General features: G+C 40.2%; 1 protein-coding gene across 1 annotated transcript in view; it reads right to left on the bottom strand.

Moving 5' to 3' along the window:
• The window catches only part of efna2a (ephrin-A2a), a 79,896-nt gene that overhangs the window by 52,465 nt on the left and 1,264 nt on the right, over nt 1–26,167 (bottom strand). The window lies entirely within an intron of this gene.

Here is a 26,167-nt window from a genome sequence, read left to right as displayed (position 1 = left end):
GCACATGTCTTGAGCCAGCCCTTATTTCTTTTATATTTTGCTTCCAAGGAAACATATTTTGTTGTAATTTTTTAAAATATACTTTTATATACACTGGTTGCTTCCTCACTTTTTTTCAGTGCTGTCCTTTTCATCAGACTTTTGAACCATTTAAGCATAAAAAAGGAATCTAACTCAATGGATGAACCACTGTTGGGCCTACATATAATAAAGAAATTAAAATCGAATCCTATGCACTTGGCTATTTGCAATCTGTCACAAAAATATGTAATTTATTCACATTTCTTTAGCTGATTCTTTAAAAATACTCAGTTTGACAGGAATAAAATAGTACTGCATCAACATGGTGATTTCCAAAGAAATATTAGCTGAAAACTGAATTCTGAGGTATGCTAAATTACACAAGAACCGGTATGAAAATCAGTGGCATGGAGGGAGATAAAAGTGTTGTCTGTAAAAGTGTGTGAAACACACACTGATTAAGTACTATTAAAAGCTGGCACTGCAGGTTCAGTGTTAAGTATGTAGTTTTTGTTACATTGAAAAAACAATTACTTGGAATTAAAAGTTTAATAAAACACAGTTTTGATTCAGGAAATCATCTTCAATGACAAAATTTAGTAACTCAGTTCTACAGGTTATGTTTTTGGTGTCATCTTAATTTATGAGCAGTTATTTTGAATTGCAACTTGATTTGATGGGAGTATGTATTACTAAAGCACACTACCAGCTTTTATGTAGTTGCTGTTTTATTATTTACTTTTAACAGGGCCATGGGAAGTAGTGGCGCTGTGGGTGCTGCAGCACCCCCTGTCACAAAAGGCAGACATCACAGCACCGCCTGACAAATGCAGAAACAAATAAAGATGTTAAAACATTTCAAATAGCATTCCTGTTTATTTATCTATAGAACACTTGATTTCACGTGTTTAAATAAATATGTAACATTAACAAATCTTTATTATTTCTTAAAATAACTCCAAGCATCACGGTCAAACGATGTTTCATAGCCTAGTCACCAGTAGCTAATGGTGCCTCACTGAAAATTAGCTAGATTTTTATAACATCACACACTGAGGAATTGTACCTGTGTTTACCCCCATCAGTGGCCTCATCTGTGATCACTCTCCAAATTGAGGTGATTAAAACCAAGGCTACTGTCCATCATGGCACAGAAGGGACTCACACACCTGTACCTGAAGACATTTTGAACACTTTGGGCATCAATGCCCTCAAGAGGGACTTAATCTCCTTAAACCCCTGAGCTCCAAGCCACATTTTAAGCATTATAAGTGGAGCACTCAGATGAAGGTAAAGCCTTGGCGTATTATGAGTTGCCACAGAGCAATTTTTCCTATTGATTCTTCTGCAGCAAAAATGTTTACGACTGTGTTGCATGCTGCACAAAGTGGGCCTTTAAGTCTGTTAAAATATCATACTTAGAAATGTTCTAGTCAGCTGTGTGCACTAGGCGTATAGTATGTTTTTGACAGCTGTGTATAAAGGGATCTCATAGATGCAAAACTGGCAATACCTTTTTTTCTGGTTTCATAAAGGTTTTGCTCACCTGTGTGTGTGTATTGTCTCAGAGAGTGGAAATTTAATTAATGTCACATCTGTGCTGTTAACATTTTTCCTCGTTTTTCCTGCAAGACTGTTTATTCTCGTCTGCAAAGTATGCTAGACTGCAAGACTGACATACTTTGATTCATCCTGGAGTTATATAATGTTGCGTATTGATGATAAAACTTCAAGGCCCTTCCCAGGGCTCTGCTCTTCAGTCTAGGGAGTAAAAAAAAAGAAAGAAAAAAAGGCCTCTCTATCAAAATACAGTTTGGATACTTTAAATGCTTGAATACAAATTCTGCTTAAGTTAACATACTTAATGAAAATACCACACAATTTTAGAGCCTATAAGCCGGTTTTACAGCCGCTGTTTTGACGTGAAACACTCAATAAACACAGGTGTCACTAATCACATTAACAAAGAGTGCTCTATTTAGGTGCAGAGCTGTAATTAATGTGATTAGTAACACCTGTGTTTACCTACTATTTCATATTAGAACGGTTGTGGTGAAACAGTGCTCTGTTGTTCACGATCACCAAGAGAATTGTTTGCTGTGCGATGTACAGTACATTAATTTTAGTTTTACAACTGTTTATTAATATTCGCAATTGTATATCTATAATCTGCTATAGCTTTTCATATTTATAACCATACATATAACCTGTTCATAGCCTGTACATTCACTTCAGTCATAGCCTGTACATACTTACAGTTATAGTATATTCATAAGATACCTTCATTCCGTGTACATTGTATCATATCTATATTAGATCTATATTCTGTAAATATAGTTGATATTATTGCTAAAGCACTTTCCGGATCGATGCAAACTGCCTTGTACTTGTGACGTGTGCAATGACAATAAAATTGAATTCTATTCTATTCTAGTCTACATTATTCTATTGTACAATAAAAGACTTTTGCAAGTTTGCAACATTACATTTAAATAAGAAAAACATGCCTCAATCAGTTATTGTCCATTTGTGAATAAAACTAAGTGGAGTGAAGAGAAAATTGTCCTGATGATGGATCTAATGCAACTTTTGATAAACTTCTCGCAGAGCGGACTAAAATGTTTTGAGGGTTTTCAATCGTCTCTCTCGCTCTAACCCCCTCTGCCTTATGTCCACTGAAGTGAGCACTAAGCAGCTACAGCCAGCGAAAACACTAAATGAGCTCGGAGACACTTTCTCCCACCTCTGCCTCTCTTTGCTTTGCTGTCCATTAAATAGAGAAATGAGGCGCTGTGCAGCACATATCATTTGCTTTATTGAACAGAATTAGCCACGGTCACCCGCTCTCCTTAGTGAAAAACACCCTCAAAGTAATAAAAACACCAAGATCCCAGGATAGGAAGCAAAAATATTAAAGCTTTGAAATTCCAAACATCAGGGCAGCGCTTCTATCTAATGCATTCCTATCACCAACTGCACTTTGATGTAACTTTCCCTCTCCTCTCCTCCCCTCCTCTACTTGCCTGCCATCTATTAAACAGAGCTGCAGCAGCAAGTTACTCTAAATGAGTTTTGAGACTTTTTTTTAATCAAAGCATCTCCCATGTGAACCTCCTCTTCCTGCTCTATTTGCAATTTTTCAGATAGTGAGCCAGTCAATTCCTGCACCGAGTCCAGCTACACTAAGAACTACAGTAAAGTACATGAATGCACTTTTTTCCTCTACTTTTCAATTGAAACATCTCCCCAAGTCTCTTTTCTACCTCGTCTATCTTTCCCCGCCGCTCTGCTGTTCTGTCCATTAGTGTGTCGGCTGTCTACAGTGCTGTAGCGGCGGGATAAACTGCGCATGTAAAGCTCCGTTCTAGTTTAGGTTCTTTTCCTCTTGACATGGACTCAGCTGACTGTTCCCAATACTCAGTCACCCATAAGAGGGAGAAGAGTCGATGCTCCATCTCCCTCCTTTTTGTCGCCCTCTCACTCTCTGTTTCTCTTTTATCTCTACATGTTCTCCTCTTGGCTTGTGCCTTCCCTTTTGCACGTTTCCACCCCCACCCACCCCCCCATCCCATAACAGTTCTCCCTGCGCTTTATGCCTCACTCTCTCGTGCTCTTATCTTGTTTCCTTTACATGCTTTAGGTGGCTTATAGCTCTTTCCCCATCTTGGCCTCCTTTTTTTCTTCTTTGTTTTTGCTCTACATTACTTTGCTCTCTGCACATATACCTCCTCTGTGTTCTTTTCCTTCCACCCTCTCTCTTGTATGCTTCCTCTCTTTATGGATTTCTGTATCTGTATCCACCAGAAGTTGGAGAAAAACTCTGAATTTAAGTTATCTAAGTTATACATTTAATTTTAAAGCTGGTCAAAGAGCTCATTTCTTACTAACTAATGTAGATCTTTTGCAGAGATGTTCTGACTCGTCTCTACAAGATACACACAGCTGTAATGAAAAACCTTAATGACTGCTGAGTTCTGGTGTGTATCCCAATAATCCACCACTGCCAGGAGCAGGGAAAAGGCTCGCCTAAGTGGAATTCAGTCATCATTACTGTTTATACTTACTCCTCTGCTTTCCCTGTAACGACATGTCAAAATGTCTGCAGTGAACAAGTCTTTCTCTCAGTATTTCCAAACTTCTCCATCCTGTTAATGACTTCCAGTCACTCGTTCCTACCGAAGATCCATTTTCCATCCATTTTCTTAACCGCTAATCCAACGCGGGGAGCTGGAACCTATCCCAGGCGAGAGGCGGGGTGCGCCCTAGAGCAGGCAACCACACACACACTGGACACATAAAACAAATATAAAATGCATAAAATGTGTTTGGATTGCGGGAGGAAGCGGGGACTCCACGAAAGCACATAGAAAACATGCAAGCGTCATACTAAAAAGGCCCTAGTCGGCCTTTTAGCTGTAAGGCGACAGCACTAACCACATTATTAAGAAAAAGTTATAAATATATAATATCACAGCTTTCTGACTGATAGTCCAGATGGACACTAGTTTTTAGGAAATGTTATGGAAACTAGAGTGAATCATACAATTCGGATATATTTTTCTGCAGCACTACAGTACAACGTCCATATACATAATACTAACACAATACATAATACTGTGTTTGAGCGGTGAGTCTTCTGAATAAAGCTTTGTGGCACCAATGGATGGGTGAAAAGTGTGCTCTATGGCAAAGGGGAATCGAATAAAGTAGTGCTTCACCGATATAACACATAGAATACTGTCAGGAAGAAGGCCAATTTAAAAGGAAATGTCACAAAAGTGGAATAACAATCAGTCTTCTTTATTTTACACCTTCTTCTTGTCAAAAACTGGCTGCTACCTTTTTGACAATAGACCTCAACCCCTAAAAATTCAGAGAGAGATTTTGGGGGATGTGACAGGTGGCCTTATAGGTCTGGTGAACTCCACAATTCCAGATTTCTTTCATCGCTGAATCACTGTGAAATAAAATGTGCCATAAAATGCATTAAATGAACTTGAGCATTAAGCTGTAACTTTTTCTTCTGGCAAAGCAGTTAATGTTAATGTGACTCAACTAAAGGTCAGTTTGTGTTATTATACACTAAACTTGATTCTTTTTATTTCATACAGAGCAGTGATCCATAGATTGCTTTCTGCACGCCGCAGATGTGCGGCGACAGCACAGCCACGCAGACTCGTGCGTGCCACGTATTTTGGGTTAAACTGAGGAGCTCTGACATTTTGGACTTGTTTAAAAAAAAAAAAAAAAAAAGGAGACATTTTCCACTTCAAATACAGAAGCTTGTTAAAACTCAAAGCTGAGATTTTACTTTGGTACCACTGATCAATAGGAGCACCTGCCTCAGCAAACAGTGTAGCCTAGCCTGTCTTCCCAACATACAGACAGCCAGACAAAAAAAAAAAAGACCTAAAAACATACCTCACCTCAGCCTTGGCAGACTATAGCTAGAAATGTAGTCTCACACAGCCAGATATATCCCTACATTTCAATAGGGTATACCCTCAAATATAGTTCAACTTCAACCCATAATAAAAATGTGAATTTAATAGAACTTGAGTTACTACTTGCTGCTACTCTGACCAATGCCCCTGTTGCTTCTTGTGCTTAGCTACAGTGCATTAGCCTATGCAACTGAAACGATCTTGACTGTAATTCAATGACATCAGTGCCACTGAGGTATATAACAACTTTTATTAGCTTATCCAAGACCTTTAGTGAGACTTTAAGTGTATCTAGTGGGACAGATTAATTCTTGGTCTCTTCAGAGAACTTGTTGACATTTTCAAATATAAATAGTGTAGTAATGTATTATAGCACAGCATTACCAGACCTTTAGTCTGCAGTTATAAATTATTATGATGGTCACAGAAATATTATTAAAGGTGCAATATTTTAATCTCAACATCTCCCACTTGTAAAGTGGTAGTAAATGACCATCCTGTGGAAATACTGGGGTTAGGTTCATCTACCTAAAATGGGATTTAAATGCATTACTCGAGCAGATGTATCCATTCCCTCTTTTTCTCACTTGCTTCTTCTTTGCTTCCGTCCCTTTCCAGCCATTTCCCTCTTTTCTCCCCTTCCCTCCTTTGCACTTTATACCCCTCTTTCATCGCTTCTCTCTCTCCTTCCTCCCACTCCCGTACCTCGTTCTTTCTGCCTCTCTCCTCCCCAGAGGGAATGAGTAAGTGTATGGTTGAGTGGAGAAGAGAGGTGGGTCTTGCCCTACCAAATTCTATTTCAGAGAAACTCGAGCTCAGAGAAGCATGTCTGCCATCAGAGAGCAAACGCTGGCCTGCTTTTACAGTTTCATAAGCAGTGCGGGAGAGCACGCTACGCAGAGATAGATGTGAATCCCAAAACCAATAAATACACCAAAGGAAAACAGACGTCAAATGTTTTACCCACGCTCACTCCTTTTAACCCCGAGCCATGTAATGAAACATACAGCAAAATGAGCGAGTGGGAGTTCCCACGACCATGCAAGATTTATATCAGTGTAAAGACACACAAGTGCACAGGAACACACGTGTACTTATCTGACCCGCTCTTTCCGCTTTGGGTGAGAAGTAATGGTGGCAGCGCAAACACAAACATGCACACTCTCACATAGACACACACATATGCACAGACACACACCGAGAGGAGCACGGCTGGCAGAGGGGATATGAATTATACATCCACCCTGTCTCTGTGTATTAGATATAAAAAAAAAAGGAGAGCTGGAAGGAGAGAGAAAAAGAAATGGCAGCAAAAAGTAGGAGATAACGTGCTCCGTATATATAACATGTTAACTTGTGATGAATAGGAGTGGAAGGAGAAGAAAGAGGAAAGGAGAAGGTTACATCCATAAAGTGTCTATCACCTTCACTGTATGGCCTTAAGACAGAGACTTTGTGTTTGTTTTGGATGTGCGCTAGACGTGTGTTTAATGTGTGTGTGTGCGTTATGCATAGGTCCACAGCTGGATGTAGGAACCGCTCCTAGCAGCATCTTTCTGCTGCTGAGATGCTCATTGGTTCACAGTTCAGCGAGTTCTTTCCTCTGCAGATGGGGGAAATGCTGGGAGAGGAACACACACACACACACACGCACACAGACACACACCTACTCACACACGCTAACTGATTTGGGTAGATTTTCTTTTTCCCCCTGAAAGCACCGTCCTTGGTTCATATTTGTCCATTTGGTGGAAAAATGGCAACAGTTCGAAGCTAAAGTGCTTCAGGGATGTGAGAGAGAATCCTGCGTTTGAGATGCAAACCAAATCAACTGTGGTGAAAATGCAGGGAGGACTTCCTGCCTGTCACTGCTGTCAAGAGAAATTCCTCACGTCTCTGAAGAGTCAGCTTCTTGGGAATAAAAATAAATTCACATATTTTCAGATTGAAAGATGTCCAGTTTCGGTTGATCTGCTGGCAGAGCCTGTGATATCGGTTGATGTTTACTGCACAGATTCTCGTTTTCTAATTTGTTTTGCCTTTTGATTTTTTTTTTTTTTTTGGGGTACCGTTCATGTTTGCTTCATTTGTTTGCTTTCAGAGATGAGAGGGCCTTTTATCAGCTTTTTATGCTTTTGTGTTAATCTCTGCCGACCAAATTGGGTATTTTCTCCTCTCACATCAATGTTTCATCACAGCCTTGAAATTCACGCTCTCTACATATATAAAAGACAAACTAGAACCATTACCACAAAAGCACCATGTATGTTGAAGAAAGAGTCACTTAATACAATCGCAAATTAGCATTTGAACTCCTCGGTGACTCATCCTCTCTTTGGGGGTTATATTCTAATCTGTTTAATGCTTTATGTTACATTTTCCCTGCATGCAATGTTTAGTTACAGCACCTAATATGATATGCAATCATGTGTTTTTTGCTTGTTCTTGATTTTTCTAAATTGAGGTATGGTTGACACTGCGCCTTCAGAAAGTTAATCTTTAATCTGGATTTCCATCTTGTCTTGTTTGCTGTTAATGCCGTTATCGCTGCACAGATAAAGAAAAATCAGATTAAGCTTGAAAAAGATTTCATAGCAATTGATTTAAGTGATGCAGCCGGGGATGACAACGGGAAACTAAAGTTTGTATTACTGTTTCTGCCTGTCCCTGAGGCCTGCATTCTATCCGTGTGGTGAATCTGCACAGTCCAAAGGGCTTAGATTTGAATTCTCCAGCAAAATTTGGGCCAGCTGATAATAAATATCTAAATATCTATGACAAAAGGAATCATTGGTGTGCCATGCAGTCCCAGGAGAAATCATGCATAATCTGCATGTGGGTAAAACATGGAAAAAAGCAACTAGTCACCGCCTGCAATTCATGCATGCATGCTCATGTTTGAATAATTTCTCCCCTTTTTTTTAGATTTTCACAGCAAATGCCAACATTCTCAGTGAGAATAGAAGTGTTTTGAAAGGCTGAATCTTTGTTACACTCATACTTTCTGATGGTTGTGAGGAGGGAATCACAGAAACGCTTTGAACAATGTGAGTGAAAAAAGAATCATCATTAGAGAGAGAAAAAAGAGGAAGTTTAGTGTTAGAAATAAAATGGATCCCAGAACAAAACGCGTCTGATGATTCACATCATTCAACGAGACAAGCATTCAGTACACATGTAATTGAGCCGATTTGAGCCTCACAGAGTACAAAAACACGGCTTCCTGCGCAACTGACTTTTGTCAATAAAAAATGACAACAACTTTCCAAGTGATCCTCTCTCTGTCTTCTGACGACAACTTAAAACTCACCCATAAGCGTGGCCTAAGGGTGCGTGCCTGGTAAGCAAGTCCCTTCCTGGGAAGGATCTGATCTGCAGTGGTTGCCCACAGCTATTTGACTTGGATTATCCCAAAACCTTCCTGGTAGGCATATTCTGCCGAAAATGTGAGCTTTCCTGCCTCTCCGTGGGCACGTATAATTTGGATGCAGATGGTGACAGTTGGTGTCACAGCCAAGAGACGCAGCAAGACAGAAAGCCATCAGCAAACTGGAAAATGGGTTTAAGAAAAGGGAGACCCTCTGCGGAGAGTGATGCTACCTTCTTCCTTACTGACTCCGAGTTGTTTGCTAAGTGGCTCCCAAGATGCTTTGGTCAGAGTGTGTTTAGAGGCAGTCAACAAATGGGGCTTCTAAATAAAAGCTCAGTAACTGACACTCAGTTTGTTTCCTCTTAGCAGGGATGAGGCGAAAAGTAGTGTCGTTAGATTTATTATCCTGTCACCTTAAAAACTCATTTGAACCTTGTTTACCAACCTTTGCACAATGAGCAAAAAATGATCATTATTATTATTTTACTATTTAATCATACGGTTCGACTTCTACCCCATCATCCAAGAATCATAAAGTTATATCTGATCAAAGACTCTACTGCAGTCCACAGTTACATCCAAGTGCAAAAGTATCATTGAGCTTAAATATGGAGATCTTTTTAAGTTCTTTATCATCTCATATCTTTTCCATAATTGTGGAGTGGATGAATGCAGTTTATAAGCATAACCAGGCTTAAGAGAAGAAAATTAATTGTGATGACCTTGGTTAAAAGCGTGGCTTCATCTATGGGCAATAACAATCATTTGAAGCCTTTGTTCTGTTTCACCCGTTTAAAGCTGCACCCTCCAAAGGTCCCCTGAATTACATGCAACATTTGAATAATTCACCCACTCCTTGCTTTTATCCAAATAATTTACGAGCAATAAAAAAATCATTTCTGTGATATTAAAGGACACTATGAAAAACAGAAGGAAAAGTTCAGCTCTGCAAAACTATCCCTTTATCAGTTTCTCCTCAACAAGTGCCACTGTCAAGTACCTGACAGCTCAACTGCTAATTGAACCCTTTTCCTGTCAGCATAACCATGCAACTTAGCACTTGGCTCTCCTTTGACCCAACCCTCCATGTATGCAGCCACTATTTAGAAAGATAAACACTTCAAAAGGGAAAGAACGCTCATTTTTAAGCTGGGAATATGAGTTTATGAGAGTCGGTGCTTGCTTGCCTCGGTCAAATGCTTTTGGTGAGAAGTCATTAATACAACCTGGCAGCACTGGCGGCACACTTTTCTCTTAGTGGATAATGCAGAAGATGAAGTGCTTGTACAGCAGCTGAAGAGCGGTGACAGCAGACACGGTCTTTCCATCATTTGTCGAGGTGCTCCACACATAACCCAGATACATATTTCCCCAAATGAATTGTTTCCTACAGTTCCATCACACTGCTCAAAGACTTCCAGCGGTCGTCTCCTGCTTTATTAATCAAAAGTAAGCTGACTTACAATTTTGGACTGGTGTAGCCTCTTGCCCACCTAAATATTATTTATTGGGGAGTTTTTGTTAAGTGTATTTTATGGTGCATTGCTTTGGTCCTCCCTCTCTCAGTCTGTGTGTGCACGAGTCTGCTTTTATGTGGTTTACCCTTCCAGGGTATATGTCATTTTTAATGTTAATGAGCATGTTTGTGGAACACTTGATTAATTATGCTGATTGGTCATTTGTGTGTGTGAATATGTGGCTGCTGTTCCAGGCTACATCAAGTCCTACTAATGTTGGTGTTGGTGCCGATAACCTTACCTCTAAAGGTGTATTAGGTTTATATAACTGAAGTCATTGAACTTTAGTTAAACAGAATGATAGTTGCCTATTTTGGTCACTATAATCTTGACTGGTCTTGGATGGCTGGAGTGGGACTTTCTAATAAACATCTTGATGAAGTGTTTAATCAAGTGCTACATTATATAAATGACAGAACACCATAATACCCTGCTTTATATGTATATATTAATATGAGGGTGCTCCAGTCAGGGGGCTATGAAAGCCAAAAATCTTCAGATCACTTTGTAGAAGTCCAGTTCTGTTCACTTGGACCTGTGCATGTGCACTTGATCTCTTGTAGCCTATAAATCAAGTCATAGATTCACAGTGTGCCGAAAGTGAACCTTTAACTCGATTTTCATTTTCAAGAAGCTGAAGCAGTGACAGGGAGGCAAACTGTGAATGGTCTAGGTCAGGGATGTCAAACTCATTTTACATCATGGGCCACTCTGATGTAAAGTGGACCTCACCAGTGAAACGACATGATAAACGTGTAATGTTACAGAAACGGTTCTGATAGATCATTGCATGACAATGGGCAGTGGGGGGCCTTTATCATTAGGAAAATCAGTAAAACTTATGAAAATACAGCTAAAAGTTTCAAATCTCTGCACCAAATCATGTTTTTAAGGCTGTAGCGTGGGCCGGATTGGAATCTTTACTGGGACGATTCTGGCCCATGGACCTTATGTTTGACACCCCTAGTCAAGGTGGTACCCAACAATTGTATTCATGGAGAAAAAGCTATTTACAAGGCACCCTGTGCAATCAAGAGCTGCCACAAAATAGCTCAGTTGATTTCTGCTGAATGTTCACCCTCAGCCCCCTTAGGACATTACAGTCGCCTCGGGAGGATGAATTCATGTGAACTGATTAATGTTAAAAAATAAATAAATAATAAAAGAAACCCTGCACGCTCCTCAGTCTTCTGCTTGGAAACTGTCGATCCTTTATATGAAAACTGCTGGGTCATTACATATGATATGAAATCTAGGTCAAATTGTCTGCAGTGAAATCAACACACAGTGGAACTGGTAAGAACGGGACTTCCAGCGATCTAAAAATGAGATGCCTGAGGAGGTGACCTTGAACTGGAGATTGACTAAATTTTAATCAGGTAAGGCTTTTGATCTTCATGGACCTGTTCCAGAATGTTTTGATCGCACTTTATAAATATACTCGTGCTTAGCTAGGTGAGCTTTTAGTACTCCCCTCATGCTCCGGCACTACATCCATGTTTTCTATCTTCTACAGAGCCCCGCGGCTCTGATTGGACAGCTGTTTTGACTTCATGGATCCTAGCAGGCAGAGTTACAGATGCAGACACTTGTAATCATATAAACAATTACATTTTCACATTATCTAACACCTTATCCAGCACACTGTTCACACATCCACCTACAGCTGATTCAAGTGTCCAACAATTATGCAACTACAGTTGGTATATTCTGTTCACAGTTTTGTAAATGAACACATTCTATCGATTCTTTGCAAAAAACTGTCTCAGATTTGAACTGTAGCCTTTTTGCAATCCATGCAAGACTCACACGGTGAGAGACTCTGAAATTGTTCACATCACAGAGCATTTTGAATGATCTTCTAACACAGAATCATTACTGATATACCATCAACCTCAGCCTGAGTTATCACTTTCTTTCAAACTGATAAGCATGCTGGATGACCACAAATTCTCATATATGCACTCAGCTTCACCTATGCATATACAGTCCCATGCATGTTTTAAACACTCACACAAACAGGACTTCTTGACTCGTGTCTAATCTACTGTCGAGTAGACTTCCCACCTTGCTGATCAATAATTCATCAATCTAATCTTCAATAATGTTCCTAATCAAACTTTCATGTGACAGGATGAGCGTGGTAACATGATTTTAATAGAGGAAAATTAAGGAAATCATAGTGGGCCACAGTATGCACATTATGCAGCATGCATGACCTAAAGGAGGTGACGGGCAAGCAGATATAAGTGAATGAGTCAAAGGTTGGTTAATCAGTACTGGAGCTGTTAGCAATATGAAATGAGACAACAGCGAGCGAGCCTAACTATTCTGTGACTTCTCTCTGCTAATGGCTTTAATGAGCTCTCTGGAGTCGTGGTTCTTTAAGACGTAGAGATGCACAGCTCCACAATGGGGGAACATGGAGAAAATGAAGACATGAAATTAAGTCGAAGTAGAGAGCATTTAATGGCGAATAACTTAATAGAGGTGAAAAACGTGACTGGGGCAAAGATAATAGAGAAATAGTGCACACACGCTCAGCTGTGGAAACACACACACACACACACACACACACACACACACACACACAGAGCAGTACAACTACACACACACAGGGTCATTCGTCAACATTATTCACTGGATTGGGAGCCGCAAGGAAACCGCAGTTTACAGCAATGAACATCTCAGCCACTGTAGTCACTGTGCTTGTTTTGTTTAGGGTTGACCCATTTTAGATAAACAAAACATCAATAACGCTTTCCTCAGCAAACACCCAGCCGCACGCGCATTCAGGAGAAGACGCGCGCACGTTCGTTTCCCAACCCTCTGCAAGAGGAAGTCAGAGAGGGTGTTTGAAGTGTGTTTGATCAAACACGGAGTATGCAGCACCACTAGCGGATGCCACAGCCTATACTCCTCACTGCACCCAGAGACAGCCATACACGCCTCCTGTCAATTTTCTCTCTTTTTCTACATCTCTCACGCTCTTCTCTTCATTCTCATCCCACTTTTTTCCCCTTGTTTCCATCCATCTTTCCCTCAGGTTTTTGTCCATCACATCACCCTTTCTTCCCTTTTAAATTTTGGATCCATTTGAAACATCTTTGTATTCGTCGCTTTAAAAAAAAAAAATCATGGCGTAATTGCATCAGACACTAATCTCATTACGATACATGGCTGACAAAAAAGAAAAACTGTAAAAAATTCAAACTTTATTTAAACTGGAACAGTTCGTTTCTATTTCTTAACACATCCTTATCTCCAAAACGAGGAAGCTCCTTAGAGCCATTTTCCTTATTAGGCAAATATAATTCAGCACTGTGCATGTACTATAAATACATCTCCTACTATCTTGCCTTTCCTTCCTGCCTTCCTGTCTTTGACTGCACCTCAGGCTTTGGATGATTGGTGCCACAGCTGGCTTCATGTTATCCACCAGTGTCCACAGTTGGAAAATAAAGACTGCAGACCTTCACAGTTTCTTCACAAGCTCTGCTTCTTCAAAGACTCCTATAAGGAAACACATGCTCGTAGTCAGTGCAACAGCTATGAAGGACGTCATCGAAAAACTCGGTGAAGAACAGAGCCCTCCTGCAAGCCCTTCGGTAATCAGAGATGAGAGTAGGCAGGAGAGCTTCGGAACTACACAAGAAGCGAGAAAATTTTGCCAGCCTTTGATTAGACTCTTCAAACCGGTGTAAGGACCGTTTTCTGCCACTGACGCCAACACACTTACACACTCCTAAGCTGCACCTAAACACCCACATCAAATGAACAAAGAAATAAAGACCCATGCACGCACGCGCGCCAAGAGTTGGCAGGCATGTGCACACACATACATATGACCAAAGTATAAAAAAAACGGAGGACACAAAAGAATAAATGAGTAATCTCCCTCTCATTTGTGACAAAACACCTCCCGGCGGCTGCGCGAGGGAGTTAAAGGTGACGCCTCAAAGAATGAAGCATCTCATCAGTGGTGAATCTGCTCATTTTCCCATTTCTATCAACAGAAAAGACAAAACTGCCAAAAAACTAGTAATGTTCTCACATCTGCCCTCTCCTTCTTCATTTTCCTCAGAGAGGTAACACAAGCGAAAGAAAAGGAATCTTAACGGAGCGCTCTGATTGTCCTCTCACGAACCTGCTCAGTGGGGGGAGAGGAGGGGGACACGGGTGAAGATGGTATGCAGTGGGGAGTCTTGAAATTGGACAACAGGAGGGGGGAGCAAACAGCAGAGAGGAGGTGACTCATTATGCTCCTTTCATCTTAGTCTTCAAAACCATTACTAATCGTACTATCTTCGACATCATCATCATATGCGCACAATCACTGCTATCATCGTCATCATCATTTCTTTTAGTATCAGTGTCATTAATCTTGTTATTGTCAACAACTCAGCTATTGTGTTCAGAATCATCACCCTAGTGCAATCATTGGGAATTATCACCATCATCTCTTCTAGCATCAGTGTAATCCAGCTTCATCATCAACAAACTCACCCCATGAAAATCACTTTTTTTTTTTTATCCGTTTCTGCTTTTCTCACTCTCTTCACCACTTCAATTACCGTTATTATGGCTTTTTTTTTTTTTTACCGTTGTCATCATCGTTCCACAGTGCTCATTTTCTTCATCATTTTGCCATTTTTCTCATTCTTCTCATCAACAATGCTGCCATCGTTCACATTTTTTTTGTCATACCGGTGCAACGACTACCAACATCAGCGTCATTATCACTGTTTATATCTAGAACATAGCTACTTGTTGCATATCACTGCCATCATGATGCTTCTTCCCATCAGCTTTTTGCACATACACCCTTTTTTTTTTTTTTTACTTTTTACAGACATACCCCGACTGTACACCTGTTCAGCTGCTTGTAAAAGTAAATGTTTAATAATCAGTGAACCACATTTTAGCGACTTGGTGAATCAAGTCAAGCACTTGTTTGGGTGAAAATGCCCTGTAGATGCCACAGGTCAGAGGAGAATGGCTATATTGCTGTGAGCCAACAGGAAGGCAACAGTAATAATGATTTGTTAAAACCAAGGTATACAGAAGATGATCTCTGAATGCACAGCCTGATGGACAAACAGAGCTATAATCCACAAACAGAGCCGTGGTGAACCCACTGACCAACAAACTGACACTGAAATAATATTTAGATGTGGTTTTCATGATGTTTTTGAACAGTAAATATCTTTATCTCTCAGACAAATAGAGTAATTAAAAGACAGTTGTCCACAGTTTGAATTGTTGAATGCCAGTTTAGCAACTGGCTGCATTCCATTCAGGTGTTACAGAGCTAGCCTCACTGTGCACGCTGCCTCACAGAACCAGCATCATTAACGTGATTAATTACACCTGTGCTTTTCTGCAGGGATGAAGTGTCTGCTAAGAGAAGATCTGTTAGGAGTGCTACCTTGCGATATATATATATATATATATATATATATATATATATATATATATATATATATATATATAAAAATCATCTAACCAAATGTATGACACTCCCTATTCACAACAATGGTGACCTGTGGTCCCTATGCTAATCTCCTCTGCCAATCATATTTCCTGCAGCCTGCTGTCAAAGCATGTAACAATTAGAACTAAAAATATATCCTTCCCCACGATTTTATTTCTCAGTGGCAGAAATCTCATCATTTCACTTTAGGATTATTTTACTCTTTCTCTTATTAAAGGAGTGGCTTAGAATGATAATCCTTGTCTTAGAAATGATTTCTTTTTCTCAAAAAAGGAAAAAAAAATCCCCCCAGAGCAAATGAAATCAGACCTTTCCTTTGCATTTTTCACAAAACACTGCTCTTTTTCATATTTTCAATCCTGCCCTGACAGAGTCTGTACTTGGTGGAAAATATCATCATCATTTCATCTGTTCATAGGAGTGTAATGATCTGTTTAGTATGTTAGCAGCATGGCACTGAATCAGTAATGCAATATGAAATGTTTACTTAACTTCCCCTCCGCGTTTGATCGTTCATGCAGAGGAGCAGGTTGAAAGACTGAGTAAGGATATTACGCTGCAGAGCTGCTGCTGCTGTTGCTAGCTTCCACTAATGAGGTTTGTTGATGATAATGACTATGGCGGTGATGGTGATGATGATGTAAGTCCCGAAACAACCTGGGGGAGATCCCGAGAGTTGTTGTTTTAATGAAGAGAATGAAATAGTTGGAGCCAGGAGATAGAGAAACTCAGAGATCCATGGATCTTTAGAAGGAACAGAGAGGCCAACAGACAGGATGAAAGAATGAAAGCATGAATAAAAGAGGACAAAATAGGGAGATACCAGCCCAGAATATGAAACATGCCAGACTGCACTCAATACATCGTGAACAATGGGCATTGTCATTCCTGCTCCATCCTTGTTTCTGCTTCCCTCTAATACTTTTCCTCAGGTCCCGGCTGGTTGTGTCGATTGTGTTACCCGAGCGGAAGAATGGCACTCTTTCAGTTCTGCCTGCCTGATACTCTGATGGGACCCCTTCTGTTCAGTGTTCATATAGACCAGTTGGAGACTGATAATAACACATATTCCACTGTCTGGCTATATGCCTCGGACTGGCCCTGAGAGACAAAAACAGACAAAAAATGTGAAAGAGAAACAGAAAGATCTACTTGAAGGATTAGACCCAGAGCGCGGATATGAAGAAGGACAAAAAGTTGAGAGCATAACAAAGACGAGGCCACTTCAGCTTTTTCACAAAGAAGAAGGAAGATGAAAGTTTCTGGAAGAGGACTGAGAATCAAAGCAACGGAAGGGAAGGAAAGTCAAAACAAAAGAGAAATTAAGCGAAAAAAAGAGGGAAAGCGGTGGAAATCTGTGACGCCAAGAAGATGGAAGGAAGGGAAGTAAGAGTCCAGCAGTGTAGTTGGACGGAGAGCACATGGTTGGATGGTCTCAGCAGGTGAGAAGCTGGTATTACAGGAGAAACAATGGCCTTTAGCGTGGTGCCTTGCCAAATATTTAAGATGCCCTCTGGCGCGCAAAGCTTTTAGGATGAGAAAATGGCATTTAGAAAAGAAGAAGAGAAGATTCGTTCATTTTCTCCTTCCACTCGAGGTGAGGTTAAACTGTAAAAGCTGACCCTGACAACTTTCACGCTGGTATTCGCCGAGAAGCAATTTCTTTTTAAAGCCATGCAATTTGGCAAACAAATTCATCCAAAAGAAAAAAAACAACCTGTCTTTTGGCAGGGTTGTTTTCAGCATGTCCGACTGCACAATACCATCACGAGACTGTTGGCTTGCATTCGTGTGTGTATATATGTCTGTGTGCATATAATACGTGCATGAGTTGGTACAATAATAATAATAATAATAATAAAAAATCACCTTCATCCAAAAATATCCCTGGTAGATTTTCAAACAGCAGGAGTGGAAGGGTCAAACAAAAGAAGGAGCGAGTGAATCATTTGCATGTAATCCATCAAACGAAGCAGGGCGAAACTGTCTAATTCCCAGCCAGCTATGGACACCCCACTACCTTTGTTTTATCCAGAATGGGGGCACTATAAACTCCCCATTTTACACTATGCTAATGGGACATAATAAGGCAGAACCAACAGATGTTGCAGCACTCTCGTGATTTTGTCGCTACTTAATTGTGCTTGGTGCTGCAGAGGCTGCAAACTAATTCAGTCCATTGATTCTTATGTCTCTCCAAGGTGTCTGCATGTATTCCGCCTTCTGGTTGAGAGGATTTGAACTTTTTTCTCTGCAGCAATCCTCCTTCTGACCTGCAAAATCATCCTCACCTCAGGTCTAATCCTGCGTAATTCTAATAAAGACTCTGAGGGCTGTATGCACTAATCTGATATGCCTCCAGAAAGAGGGAAGAAGAGCAGGTGATGACAAAGGTGGTGATGATATTGATTATTCTGATTTGATGAAGGTGATACTGAATGCATTAGTGATGATGAACATACGGATGAGGATGACAATGGAGGTGATAATGATAAAGTCCGTCATCATTATCCAATCCGGGCTGGAAATTTGTCTTCAGCCTCAGCTCAGAAACTGTAAACAGATAAATTAAAACTCTACAGCTGATAGATTAAAGATTCAGGAGAGGTACGCAGCCATTCACTGCGCGGTTGTAATAGTTCATCTGGTGTTGTCATTGTCCCTGACAGCCCAAAGGACAAAGACCTTTAACAAAGGTTGTTTTGTGGGTGCATTTTCCACTGCCAGGCTGAGGAGTTGGAAAATTAAAAATCAAAGATCATGCAACTACTTTCAAAACCTTTTCCACACCTGAACTGCACTCGGTTATTGCAGCTGTGTGTTTATTTTTTCTCCAGGTTAATTTAAAATGCTGTTTGATGAATATCTGCTTTTTGAATTTCACGTTTCCAAAGCAGGTAGTCGTACCAGAGTGTTAAGCATGTGTTTCTTAACTTTAAAAAAAACAGAAAAACATTTGGTGTTTATTTACATGCCTGAAATCAGTGTTGATTATGAAGGTGATGCTAATGATGTCTATGAAGATGATGATGATAAGGATAATGAAAACAGCAGGGAACATGACAGCAGTGATTAAAGTTTTGATGAAGAAAATTAAGGTGGTGACAGTGAGGGCGATGGCTACGATTACGGTCATTTGATGCTGATTATATTAATGTTAATGATGATGATGCCAATGATGGTCACTGTGAATAAGGAGAACAGAATAAATATGTATTGACCCATCAGGGCAAGAGATTACTATCTCACTAATAGAGACCACAATAAAAAACTAATAACAATTTCCCCAGTCTATTAAAGAATTGAGTCAACCTGAAGAAGTTGGAATATGGAAGGTTTGTTTCCACCATTTATTTATTAATTTAGTATCTTGAAATGTACTAATAAGAACGCATACTGCTCACACTGGGTTTTTTTTTTTTTTTTACCATAGTTTTTCATGTATTTTTTAATCATAGTCTTTCAGTCATTACTTTGATCACTACTTTAGTCTCTTTTTTTTTCTAAAACTAAAATTATACTAAATAAAAGTACTTATTACTTAACAACATAAAGAAATGAAAGTGTTAGATGCGAGATAAAAGTACAAAAACCTTGAAAAAAGTTGCCAATAACACTTATTGGAAATAAACCTTAAAGTAGACTGCTTCACTTTGCGCAACTATTTTAAATCCCGGTAGAACTGCAACCACGTATAGCGCAATATTTTTTTATTCGCATATGGAATAAGAGAAGTTGTACTTACATCTTATGCATTCAGCTGTCACCACATATGGCTTTGCAAAAATTGCACAAAAATCACTTGCAGAAACAAAAACATGATATTCCAGAAGCACGTTGCGATCCGATCAGCTGTTCATAGTACTTCCTACGTTGGAACAGACGACGTCAGCGCGAACTATGCATGTGCCCCATTAGCCTACCTGCCAAAACCGGGAGTGACATCATATTTCTTGGGAAACGTAGTTTTTCCCTTTAGGGCATTTATACATGTATACTGGTGTTTTTAAAAGTCATGTTTGACTTTATGCTTTTCTGTATAGTTTCTGGGCGGCTTAGAATTCAAATTGCACTGTTGGAAATAGTTTATTTTGATGCAGATTTCGTTTTTTTCTGCAAATTTGCATTATAATATTTATTTTCGTTTTTTCTGCAGCATGTAAAAAATTGGTGTGTCTCAAAAATAAAACTATGAAGACACTCAAAATAAATTTCCTGTGGCTGGAAACGATTTTGTGCAAATTTTTATGCATTTACAGTTTTGAGGGATATACCTCAAACACCTGAAATTTCTCTATTTTCTATGGATTTAATGCATACATATAATTAAAATTTGGGGTATAACGGTTGTATCAACGTATAGCAACTTGAAATGCTCCCAAAAATGGCACTACAGCATGTAAAAATATAAAGATAAGCTCTGGCGAACTTGGTTCTATGGTGGGTCTTAAAGGGTTAAGAGATAAATAAAAGCCTATGAGCTAGCTCTGTCAGGAAAATCAACCTGTGATACACATGTTCACTCTTCTACCTTACTATTTTATGGAAGTTTGTTTCCACCACAAAATTTGGAAAAAGAAGAAAAGAAAGAAAGAAAAACGTAAAAAAAAAGTGAAGGAAAAATCAGGTGGTAAACACATCTGGTGGTAAATTTAAGCCTCAGTTTCCCATCTCTTCCTCTGACATGTCAATGACACTCCTGACCAGCATTCCCTCCTGCTGTTTCAAGCCTTCCACTACCCCAGCATCCTCCTGTAGGCTCTGGTGAGATAATTATTCATTACCACCTATTTTTATGTGTATCATGCTGTGGGGAGTCATGCACTTGGAAGCTTGATGCTAAAATTTAACTATATGCCTTTGCTGTAATAAATCATTTGAAGTTGTCTGACTGACTATAATAGAGAAATGGTAAGCTGAAACTGGTCCAGATCGAGTCTGAAACGAGTTCAGTTGAACACATTTGAAGATGTCAGATGCTGTTGAGGAATGACTTTTTGTCCATCTGACAGGGCTGTGGGGGTCTGTCAGATGAAAAAGGATGGGAACCTCTTAGATATATAAAAGTGTCTTAGCTTACCTCAGATGTTCCTTATCATTACACTGCATGCTGTCTTTCTCTTGGCTTGCATTATCATTCAACAGACATAAAATACCATCCGTGTCATCAAATATCATGCACCCATATTTAAAACAGCTGTACTGGTAGAGCTTTTAATATCAGCAAACACGCTGTTCCACCTCGATGCCCCTGGATATTCAGATGACCCCCTCCTGCCAGTCACTGCATTGAATCTGCTGATGACTAAGATCTGCTACACTAGATCTTCTTATGTAACTGTGTCTCTCCTGCTGAGCTGTGAGAAATAATTTGCGAGGTAGCAGCCCTGACTTTAATTACTCTAAGTATCGTCTTTAGCTTGAGACCAGAGGGAACGAATTCCAAAGACAACTTCTGAGACACGTTTCACTCAACATGACCCAAAGCTGTGCTGATATTTTAAAGAAAGCCATACAAGGTCATATAGGTCAAAGCACAAACATATAACCTGATGTAGTGCAGCTTTAATGTACAGAAAAATGTTGCCTGAGGCAAGGTGGACAGTTCAGGGTCCTGCACAAGAAAAACATGCAAACCACATCCCAATGGGATAAGCGAGAAGTGGTGATAAAAGAGAGAGGAGATGAGAGAGTGGAAGATGGGAGCTTGATAGGGAGACATAAAGATGGAGAGGAAGAAAGATGGAGAGAAAAAGAGGTGGAGTGGGTGGCAGTGGCAGATAGATTTAACCCAAGGGCAAGTTTGAGTCTGACAAACTGTCAGTAACTGAGCGGGGGTGACTACAAGTCTACATGTAAATTGGATGCAAATCTTATGTGTACGTGTGTCTGTATGTGTGTGGTATGGCTGAGGAAGTGTTAGTCACTACACATATCACAGTACGCCACAGGGGACGCAACGGTAAGACAGTGAGTGTGTGGGGGTTTATGTGCAGGGACTTGTGATGTGCTCGGTGTGAGTACGGACCGCATGTATATGAGGTGCGTGTGTGTGTACGGACCCGAGCTTGCATTTTAAAGTTTCTGTGGGCAGTATATGTGCTCGATGCATAAGTCGCTTCTTCCTCAAAGGCTGTGTGGGTGCGTGTATTTCTGTGTGTGAGTCTCCAAGGAGATAGATTCTGTCCTGTGGAATGAGAGTGTCGTCAACCATCAGCGCTTCTCACTGACACGGAGTTCCTCAAAGACACAGAGATGAAGAGAGAGGAGGAACAAAGAAGAAAAGGAAAAGAAAGTCTTTTGAAGGATAAACCATGGGATTAGATAAGGTGCTCCTTCTGGACCATTGAGCCAGTGTACTCTATGTGTGTGTCGGAGTATGTGTGTGTGGAGGAGAGCCCATTGCACTGAGCACATTAGCTGCTCGGGGTGAACAAAGCCCCTCACCTGCGAGCTTTATAATATGGGCCTGGGAGCCAGAAAGGGGCTCAGTATTTGTGTGTGTGCAAGTGCAGCCCTGTGTGCAAGCCAGCAACAGGAAAAAGGATGGGTTTTTACTGAATAGAAAAACCAATCTGGCTGCGCATGTGTGCCCCATATCTAGCTTCCATTGATGTGTGTACGTGTATGTGTGTGCATGACAGCAAGTAAATAGAAAAATGGGGGCTGCATAACCTTGTATTCAATGGGCAGCCATTCTGCTTGTATGTGATTGTGTGTGTGAGTTTGTGACCTAAATCTAGCTGGTGTGTATAAGTGCACATGTGTGCCTGTGTGTGTGCTTCTCATACATTCCTTCTTGCATGTGGCATAAATCCCTTTATGTGAATCTGGGAGATTTCCAGATGCTGTTCTAATGTTGCACTATTGTTGTGATAATGTGTGTTATGGTACTTTGTTATTGTGCAGCGCCATGTATCTCATCACAATAGCAGAATGGACAACAATCTGAGAGTGCACGAGTGTTGCTCCCCACCGTGACCAAAAGTGGCCAGAGCCATTTGAATTGGATTATCTCATACATTTTCTATTATCCAGCAAGACCTTGAAAGAGATAGGCCTGCTGAGAGTCACAGCCAGAGATTTAAAGGGTTTGGCCAATTTGTAGGATGCCGCCTTTCTTAAATAGAAACGTTTGTTTGACTTATTTTTATTTTTGTCGACTTATCCAGGTTAGTTTTGTTGAGATCAAGGCACTCCTTAAAAGCACAGCTAACTTACTGGCAGCACAAAGCAGGTGAAAACAATTAAAAGATGTCAGTGTGGATGATGATTAATCTCAGAGAAGTATGCAAGAAAAAAGTAGAGCAAGAAGGAACGGGGTAAACAGAGATGAAGCTCTTGCTACAGCGGCTGAAAAATACAGGTATTGGGTAAAATACCTTGTAATGATGGCCTCCCAAACTACAAAGATGGGTCAGTTCTTAACACCAGTGGTGTTTCACCATGTAGGTTTTTTTTTTATGTTGAGATTTTGATTTTACTCAAATGTTACTTCAAGGTAAATCCATTGAAGGTCTACAGCCTTTTTCTATGTAACTGGGACAACATCTCTAGGGATGGCTGCTGCTGTTGAATTGAATGTCATGACATAATTTTATCAATGCTTTAAACACAGAGACTATACTTCAGAGGCAGCCGGAGAGCCCAACATAGAACATTTCCTCGTTTTGCAGTTTTGTTCTGCAGAAAAATTTAATTGCATCTTCTCTACCTCATGCTCCACTTCTCTTCCAATTTTTTATGGAACTTGGGTAAGTAGCTTTAGCATTTAAAGAAATGCAACAGTCAATTAAATTTACCCCTAAGTTCATAGCTGGATGCGTAAAACCATTTTCAGGTAGAAAAGCTCTTCTCATCCTAAAACTCCGATGACAAATTTTCTGCTCTTTTGTTTTTTGGCGCACATACATACATATACAATACAGAGCATGCACGACCATATCTCTGAATACTCCTTGCAACCATTTAGCAGCTGAACTACCATCTCCAGCTGGTTGCTAATTCTGCACAGTGCATTTTGAAATTTATTTGGCTAAATAAAGAGGACTGAAACAAAAATAATCAGGTGTGCTGTCGTTAATAGCACACATGGGGTTTAAGAGCTTCATTGATTAAGTTTAAAAGCAAAAAAACCCAACAGGTGTAATCTTTGTATATTTCAGTATGTACGAATAAAAGTTAGGTTGCAGATTTTCTTCCAAAGTAATTTGTCACCTCATGCCAGAAAGTTAAAGCTGCACTTCAGATTGACTGATTATCAGTTCTACAAATTCCAACCCAGTACTTGTGACCTTGCAGAAAACACCCTTCTCGAGCTGTTGTGGTGTGAGCAAACTTTTGATGAACATGTGAAGAGGCAACGCACAATACAAGCTGCGTGCTTGATGTTGTGTGATCAATTAAGACACACAGCTGTTCATTTTCCAAGCTGTTTGTGTCATTTCACTGCCTCAGACAATAGCTGCTGCTCGGATGCGGTGCAGTACTGTTGCATTTGTTCTCTGAGCTTCGGTTATTGGTGACTAAATCACAATATAGTGTATTAATAGGTGAGCGATCTTTTGAAATACTTATCCTAAAATTATATTTTATACATAAAGCTGTTTTCACCTTGAAGAACAAGCTTATGTTAAGACAAAGCTTGTCATCTTTAACATGACAAAGAAGCACAAGGAAGTGCTATTCTTTGCTGAAATATATATGTGCCTATACTTTATAAATACTTTGAATAAAGGACTTGTAGTCACTGTAGTGATTTTATATTTTTGAAATGACAGTGGTTACAATAACCTTGATTTCCCCTCCCTAACAGTTTTCTTTATCTGCCTGATCACCTGATTGTCTGCTCTTGTTTCTTGTCTTGTTTGACTTTATTGCATCCACCACCTGGCAAATAACTTTGTGAGAAATCCTTAGTTTAACAGACAAAAACTTTCCAAATTTAACCAAAGTTGTTAAAAAAGAAACAACGCAAATATATAAAAAAAGCAGATCCTCCTTTAAATTTTACATAAGCTCCAATGATTTTAGTGTCAGTATTCTCATCTCTTTTCGCCAGTCTTGAGTCTCTCATAAAACTTCCTGTAATCCTCAAAGGATTACAGCAAGGGATGGACCTGCATGTATGTGTGTGTGCAGAAAAAGGCACAGCATGAGCAGTGACAGAGCCAGAGTCTAACAGGGGGAACCAACCTCGCCAGGGCTCCAGAGCCTAGATTCATTGCTTTAGCAGCAATGCATTTTTGATGTACCCCCTTTCTGCTTCAGCTTCACCATACGACCCTGACGGAATAACAGCGCCCCCAGCAACCATCAGTATAGCTTAAATTTTCCCTGTGACGTTTGCAATGTGTTGGTGTATGTGTGTGATGAGAAAGCAGGTGCACAGAACGACGAAAAGAAAGACAGAAAGGGAGAGGGAGACATCGAGAAAGGGAGAAAATGTTCCCCCTTGCCTGTTAAATATTTGAGAAGCCTTCTGTGGAACAGTGATGCAGTCAGAGACAGGCCTGTTAGCGCTCTCTGTGTATGTATGCGTGTGTGTGTGTGTGTGTGTGTGTGTGTGAGCGCGCGCGCGCACGCGTTTGGTTTTTGCAGAGAGACAGGGCAGTTAGTTTGGACTAATTCAGCCGTGAGTGAGAGGGAGCACTTTCAATGTTTATTTATCTACCTGGGAGAAAGAAGAAGGCAAAAAAAGAAGAGGGGGAGAGAGAGGGGAGAGAAGAGGAAGGGGTTGGAGGGAGAGAGATGGAGAGAAAGAGGCTGGCCAGGTTGTCACAAACCATTAGACAGACGGACCCAGTGTGCTCTGCCCCATGTCAATGAGAGAGAGCCGGCTAAAGACAACCATTTGTGTGTTGTGTGTGTGTTAATGCGCGTGCATCCTTGTGTGGCTTTGTGTTTATTTATGGATGTGGGTTTTGCACAAGTGCTTGAATTCACAAAGAAATAATGTGCACTTGTGTGACTGGCACAGGAGCGAGAAATTAGCAGAAAGAAAGGTAAAAGGTTTGAGTGAGAGTGTGTGTGTGTGTGTGTGTGTGTGTGTGTGTGTGTGTGTGTGTGTGTGTGTTTGTGAGAGAGTGAGTGAGTGAGTGAGAGTGAGAGAGAGAAACTAAGTCTCTAGACACTGTTGAGAAGATGAGGCAGGATGCCCTCATTGTTTAAAACAAAAGGAGCTCTCTGTGCCACAGAATAAAATATCCAAGGTTCACACAAACACACACACACTTTCATTTGCCTCTGTCTGTGTGTGTGTGTTGTTAAAACATCAATATTGCAGCTTTCTGCCAAACCGCTGCTTAAATAGAAATGAAAT

Source organism: Copadichromis virginalis, linkage group LG19, assembly GCF_057382275.1.
Source record: "Copadichromis virginalis isolate Kocher_CV1m ecotype Utaka linkage group LG19, C_Virginalis_male_GT1.1, whole genome shotgun sequence".
NCBI lineage: Eukaryota > Metazoa > Chordata > Actinopteri > Cichliformes > Cichlidae > Copadichromis > Copadichromis virginalis.
The sequence above is the reverse complement of the archived record's forward strand: the minus strand, read 5'-3'. Positions and strand labels throughout refer to the sequence as shown.